The following is a 6,858-nucleotide window of genomic DNA, read 5'->3' as shown; positions in this document are numbered from 1 at the left end:
TATTTGAACTTTTTAACTCATCTCTGGCATGCTTGGCCTTAAGGTGAGGAGAACCATGATTATGATGTCTTCAAGGGTTTTCACCGTGACTGCAGGACCTGCTTCTTGATCTTGAGCTGTATGTTCCTGATCGACTTCACCTATAATGACAGTATCTTCTTAGAGAATGTGATCTAGAATGTGAGCGTGTTCTTGACCTTGATCGGCTTGTGCTTCTACCATTCTTTTCTTACACTGTTGTAAGGGCTTTTGAACACCTGCTGTCTGTCCTCCGGCTCTTTTCTGACTGTCTTCACACTGACAGACACTGGAGACTTTTCCTCAGCTTTTGCTTCTCTTGGTGATGATGGTTTAGAGGCTGGAGAAAATCCACCAAGAGTTGAAAGGGTTGGAGTTCCATCAGGATTCAATCCCTTTGCTTTTAATTTGGCTTCTTATAAGGCTACTTTTTGTTTTCCCACTTCTTTTTTTTCTAGCATTTCATAGTTTGGCTTTTTTTCTGGTATAAAGCCAAAGGGTTTCTATGCATATTTCTGGATCTCCTCTTCAGTGGTACCAAAATGAAGAAACCAGTGGGGGTGAGTCAGCATGGAATCTGAAGGGCTCGAAATGCAAGTTAGATGCAAGCACATGGCATCGTCTCTGGTTGAAACCGAACAAAAACATTAGTGGAAAACCGTCATTCATGTAATTCCAGGCTGTCTGAAGAAGAGTTTGATTACGTTCACGTTCTAAGACATAAGAATGATCTTATGGGGATGCTTGACATTAACACAAAATCCAACTCCTTTAGCACTCTCCTCTCCACCTTGATAATTTGATTTTTGGTGTTAATGTAGTGCTGATCAAGGATTAGAGGACTTGGGGTCTGTTGCCATGACAACAGCTTCATCACTGTGTACCACTCCACATCGCCCAGGCTTTGGGAAGTGTCGTTGGTTGCTTCTTCCTCTTAACTGGCATAGGTGATGAAACACATTAAACACATCTCTTTTTAAAAAAAATTTTTATTATTAATTTCAATGAAAATTTACAGAGACTTTGGATTTCCATTCATTCACTGTTGCAGATTTTCCCCCTCATAACCCTCCCCCCAATCACATCTCTTATTCTTCTAGGTGCTTCTTCAATTTTTGGTGCAAGATTAATTCAAGCCATAGCAACAATCTTGAAACTATGTTTTGACAAAAGACTTGTAGTAGAAAAAGCGATGAAACAACACCTTCCCCTTTGCCATCACCACCTGCAGATGAGGAGAGAAAGGAAGCACAGGGTCAGGCGGGCCGCACCAGGCATCCCCACCATCTTATCCTAATGGGATCTTCTAAAGATTAAATCTGCATGCTCATCAAAACCATCTTCCATCAGCATGAAGAAGCCAGAGAGTCTGCATCCAGTTCCCAAATCAATAAGACTAAATACCATTGGAAAATGCTTATCATTCCCCTGTAGCATCTGGTCCCCACTGGATCCTTTTCGTTTTCTTCACCTGCTCCCCCACCAACCAATTTCTGCAGCTTTGCAACTGCACCCCTGCCCATCCTCACCCTTCTGCCCCCAACCCTCGCCTCCTTGTACCCCCAATATGTTTTTTCCAATAAAATAAAAAAAAAATTAAAAAATCTTTCAGCAGAGTGTAAAGAAAACCTACTGCCTGAGAAAAAAACACACTTGTCAATACCATTTCAAATAATGGTCTCATATCAAAAGTTTACAGAATCCTACAGGGCCTCCACAAGAAAAAGACTGATAACACAATTATAAAATTGGCAAAAGACATGGAAAGAATTTTCACAGAGGAAGATATTCAGATGGCCAACAGACACATGAAGAAATGCTTAAAATCACTGGCAATAATAGATGCAAGTCAAAACCGCAAAGAAATACCATCTCTAGCAGTGGCAAACTTTAACAGGTCAGCAAGTAATAAATTCTTGAGAGGATGGGGCGCTCTTTTATAGAAGAGCTTTTAAAAAAATTATTAAATTTTATTAAATTTAATGAACTTCACAGAGATTTTGGATTTCCATTCAATCATTGTTGCACTATTTTCTCTACCTGCCCCCCAGTTTGTTCGTCTTTTTCCCCCTTGAAAGTCTGTTTTAATTGTCCCATTGCCACAGTGCTTGTCAAAGCCAGTTCTGATTAATCTCCTTTGTCAGTGTGTCATTTGCCATTCCCTATCACTCCTCCCTGAGAGAGACTTCACCCTGATTCATAAGGAAAAGGGACAGTGTATTCTCTTAGCTACTTCCTTCTGAAAAGGGATGCTGTAGGTGTCAGGGAAAAGAGCTTTTTTGTTTTTTGTTTTTTTAATAGGAGCTCTTTTATAGATACACTGTTGGTGGGATTGTAAAATGGTACTACCATTCTGGAAGGTAGTTTGCCATTTCTTCAGAAAGCTGAACATAGAAATTCCATATAACCCAATTATTCTACTGCTTGAGATATATATACCCCAAGAAACTGAGAAATGAGGCACAAAACAGAGACTTGTACACCAATGTTCATAGTAGCATTATTCACCAATTCAAGAACATGGAAACAGCCCAGATGTCCAACCATAATCAAATGGATTGAGAAATTATGTACATTCACGTGATGGAATACTACATAGCACGCAGGAGCAATGATTGTGTAAATTACTACATAACTTAAGAGGGACTGGAGAGCATTATGCTAAGTGAACTAACTCAGTTCCATAAGGACAAATATTGTATAAGACCATTAGTGTAGCAATAGAAAGATAACTAGTAAACCGTGTATGAGGACCAAAGAAGGGACAGAAGCAGAGGGGTAAGGATGGGTGGGGAGGTGGGATAATCATAGGATCACACAATTTAATGGGTGAAGGAAGAGGTGAGTTAAAGAAATGGGAAAGATCTGGTTTGAAAAAAATAAAGTATATGAACTTTGTAAGTAAACCAGTATAAAATAAAAATTTTATGTTAAAAAAATAAGCTGATGCACAGCCAAAATCTTCTCCAACAGGGTAAAAAGGGAAGCCACAGACTGGGAAAAAGCATTTGGTAATGACATGTCACATAATGGACTTATATCCAGAATTTATAAAATACTTGAGCATCACAACAAGGTAAAGGTGAATAATCCAATAGAAAAATGGGCACAGGATACGAACAGACACTTCACCAAGGAAGATATTCAGATGGCCAACAAGCACATGAAGAAATGTTAAAAATCCCTAGCTCTAAGAGGGATACAAATCAAAACAACTATGAGACATCATCTCACCCCAGTCAGAATAGCAAAATTTAACAGAACAGCAAGCAACAAATGCTGGCAAGGTTGTGGAGAAACTGGAACCCTTATTCACCATTGGTGGGAGTGTAAAATAGTGTAACCACTGTGGAAGGCAGTATGGCAGTTTCTCAAAAAGTTGCAAATAGAGATCCCATTTGACCCAGCAGTTCCACTACTGGGAATATACCCCAAAGAGACTATAACTGACATCCAAGCAGATATATGCACACCCATGTTTATCGTGGCTTTGTTCACAATAGCAAAGAGCTGGAAACAACCCCAAGTGCCCATCAACAAACAAATGGATAGGGAAGCTGTGGTATATTCACACAGTGGAATACTAAGCTGCATTAAAAAACAAGAAACTGATGAAATATTCTTCAAAATGGGTAACCCTGGAGGACATTATGCTGAGTGAAGTATCGTATCTCAGTCACAAAAGGACAAATACTGTTGTAAAACATGACTGACCTCAGGTTTGGAGGGAGACTGAGAAATATGGGTTCAGTAATATATACTGCATTGAAACAGATAAGGGAGAAAACTGTTTAAAAGGGATATGTGATTAGGTATTTTTGTCATGACTGGAGTCCAAAACGAAGCCTGCATAGTGGAGTGGGCCTGGGGGAAGGGATTGTAAAACAATGAAAGAATTTTTTTTTTTTACTTTTCCAGGAGGGTAGTGCACTGGGCATGGGGGAAGGGTTGAGAGGGGAGAAAAGTGCAACAATGAATGGATGAATGGAAATCCAAAGTGTCTGTAAATATTCATTGAAATTGATAATAAATTTTAAAAAATCAACTGGTGAAAACTCTGTAATTCACAATAGTAAGATCCCAAATAAATCATAGTGATGGCTCAGGACTAACGATGTTTTGTCCCAGTGTGCATGGGATGCCCATGTATGTATTAGGAGGTCTACTTGGTATCAGCTAACAATAATATCACCACTTCCAATCTTACCAGAAGTTGGTTCCCAGATGAAAAGAGCAAGGAAGTCAGTTTAGTGAATGGTGAAGGAGAACTGAGGGTCAGACATCATCCTAGACAATAGGGATCAAGGAAAGGGACTGGTACAGGCATCCCTGCAGGTGAAACGCTGCCGTGAGGGAAACTGACAGCTGCTCTGTGTGCTGGGATGGTGGCCACATCATTTATGGACAGAGCTGGGCTGATGAAGACCACATCAGTATAATGCTTTGGAGTGTCCATGGCTTCAGGATACGGGTGATGCCAAGGCTTTGTCCAGGTCAGACTGTGACCCCCTCTTTGTAACTAAGCAATATCTTCCCCGAATTCTACAGTGCTGGGGTGAAAGCTGGCCTTGGAGAAGGAAGTGACAGACAGCAGGACTGTGGAAGTTTCAGGTACCCTCTCACCCCCATGGGTTAATGCATCTGTGTGAAGAATTTGTGCAAGCTTATCTTGTGTCACTGCTGAGTGTAAAGAAAAAAGGCACTTGGTTTTGTTTTCTTGTGTTCAGTTGGCTCTGACACTCAGAGTCTTCCAGCAACCCTCTGTGTGTCAGGGTAGAAGTGTGCTCCATAGGACTTTCAGTGGCTGGCTGCAGAAGTAGATCATTAGGTCTTTCTTCAGAGGTGCCTGTGGGGTGACTTGAACCTGCAACCTTTCAGTTAGACATCAAGTTTGCTAACTATTTGTGTCACCCAGGATTTTGAAGGGAGGTGAGGAGTTACAAAATCTGATGTCCATTGGGAGGCCTTCTGTAATCCCCTTGAACTGGCTTGTTTTTGGCACTGGGAAGAAGACTGTGGAGGACAAGTCAAAATAAGCCCTGTGTTCTGGATCCAAATCTTTGTATTCACTGACAACATGTTTCTCCTAAGAAGAGTCCTTGAACTACAAGAGGGGGGAATCAGTGGAGGGCTACATAATTATACAATCTAAGAGGTTTTTTCTTTTCAATGAAGATGGTCAGTACTATCCTATGTGTGTGTATATGTCCAACAATAAAGATCAGAAGTCTTAATTTAATAAACAGAAGATAATAAAATCAATATTTTAGTTTACTGTTGAAAAGAAACCTGAACTCGTTGCTGTTGAGTCAGAACTGATGAATAGCTGATCCTCCAGCAGTTTTTTGGAGGTGGTAAATCACATGGGAGAAGGTAAGATAAAGAGACAGGAGTGAGGTGGGAATACATGAGAAAGGTAGACACATAATGAGGCAGGAGAGGACAATGAATAAGGAGAAGAATGATTGACAGGGAAGTGTTTACAAGTAAGAAAGTAAGGACAGATTTATATGCAGAAGCAGAAACCAAAATAGGAAGGTCATTCACTCACTGTCATCCATTTGCTTTGGAAAGCCATAAATCTCAATAGGAGAAGACCTCCCGACTTTCTCCCAATGAGATATTGATGGATTTGAACCACAAGAATGAGCCTTTGAGTTAGCTCTGCGACTCGCTACAGGCTATACCACCAGTTGTTAAGTGGCATGGAATCAAATATGACTCACAGTGACCCTATGGATAACTGATCTGATCCCTGTTCTATCCTATGCCATCTCTGTCATGTCTTATACACTGGAGCCCATTGCTGTAGTCACTGTGTCAAACCATCTTATTTAAGTTCTTCTCTCTTTTGCTGACCCTCCACCTTTCCAAGCATGATGACCTTCTCCAAGGAATAGCCTCTTCTAGCAACATGCCCAAAGGATGTGAGATAAAGCTTTGTTATCTTTGCCTCTGAGGAGCACTCTGGCTGCACTTTCTTCGAAATTGTTGTTTTGGTAGTCTGTAGGATATTCAGTACTCTTCTCCAACATCACATATTAAAGGCATCCATTCTTCTGTCATCTATAATCATTATCTGAGATGCATAGCAAGTTATTGAAAAGACCATGACCTGAACCAGAGGCACACCTTAGCGCTCAGACTGACATCATTTCCCCACATTAATTTGGAGAGGTCCCTGGCAGCAGACTCATCCAGTGCAATACATCTCCTGATCACCTGACTAAAGGTGTCATGGGTCTTGATTATGGATCCAAGGAGATGAAATAATTGACAATTTCAATCTTTTCTCTTTCTATCACCATGTTGCCTTTTGGCCCAGTGGTGAAAATTTTTGTCTTCTTGATGTTGGAATGTAATCCATATTGAAGGCTGTAGTCTTTGATCTTCTGCAGCAAGTTTTTCAAGTTCTCCTTGCTTTCAGCAAGTGAGGCTGTGTCATCTACAAGAAGAGGGTTGTTGATGAGTCCTCCTCTGATCCTGATGCCACATTTTTCTTGATATAAATGAAGGTATACACCTAAAATGCTCAGATAACCATGCCGTGAGCATGACTCATGGCGACCCCATTTGCATGAAACAAAACATTATCTGGTCTGGAACTATTTCCACAACTGATTGTGAATTGGGTCATCATAATCCATGGGGTTTCCTTTCTCTGATTTCTGAAAGTAGACTACCAGATGACTTCCACCAACTTTTGCAGTCATAAAAAAAATCGAACATGCAACCAAGATACTTTGATGATAATGAGTGATTTGAATGCAAAAGTTGGGAGCAGGGAAGAAGGGTCAGTAGTTGGAAAGTATGGACTTGGTGACAGAAATTAAGCTGGAG

At 40.6% G+C, this 6,858-nt stretch overlaps 1 pseudogene; it reads right to left on the bottom strand.

Moving 5' to 3' along the window:
* Positions 1–10: 10 nt before the first annotated feature.
* Positions 11–1,237, bottom strand: LOC102847178 (annotated as a pseudogene).
* Positions 1,238–6,858: the final 5,621 nt, after the last annotated feature.

Source organism: Elephantulus edwardii, unplaced genomic scaffold, assembly GCF_000299155.1.
Source record: "Elephantulus edwardii isolate Elephantulus edwardi_28Jun2011 unplaced genomic scaffold, EleEdw1.0 scaffold00051, whole genome shotgun sequence".
NCBI classification, from domain to species: Eukaryota; Metazoa; Chordata; class Mammalia; order Macroscelidea; family Macroscelididae; genus Elephantulus; species Elephantulus edwardii.
This window is presented reverse-complemented; position numbering and strand designations above follow the sequence as displayed.